The sequence below is a fragment of the Myotis davidii genome, unplaced genomic scaffold (assembly GCF_000327345.1).
Source record: "Myotis davidii unplaced genomic scaffold, ASM32734v1 scaffold959, whole genome shotgun sequence".
Classification (NCBI taxonomy): Eukaryota; Metazoa; Chordata; class Mammalia; order Chiroptera; family Vespertilionidae; genus Myotis; species Myotis davidii.
In genome coordinates this window covers 464,437-464,945 of record NW_006290310.1, presented here as the reverse complement: position 1 = coordinate 464,945, position 509 = coordinate 464,437, and positions in this window count along the sequence as shown.

The following is a 509-nucleotide window of genomic DNA, read 5'->3' as shown; positions in this document are numbered from 1 at the left end:
CGAGCAGGTAGGAGCCAGCAGTTCCGGATTGTGAGAGGGATGTCCAACTGTCGGTTTAGGCACGATTCTGGAATCGTGCCTAAACCGGCATTTGGAAATCCCCGAGGGGTCCCAAATTAGAGAGGGTGCAGGCTGGGCTGAGGGACACTCTCCCCCCATGCACAAATTTTGTGCACCAGGCCTCTAGTGAAGAAATAAATATATGACATTTTAAAATAAGTTTCAAGTATACAATCCATCATGTACCATCTTTATATTGCATTGTGTGTTCACCAACCCAAGTCAAGTCTCCTTCCATCACCATATATCCCACCATTACCCCCTTCAACCTCCCTCCACCCCCCTTTCCTGCTGGTGATCACCATAATGTTGCTTGTGACTATGAGGTTTCCTTCCTTTATTCCTTTATTTCTTTCTCTTCCTTTATTCCTTAATTTCTTTTTCTTTCTTTCTCTTTCTTTCTTTCTTTCTTTCTTTCTTTCTTTCTTTCTTTCTTTCTTTCTTTCTTT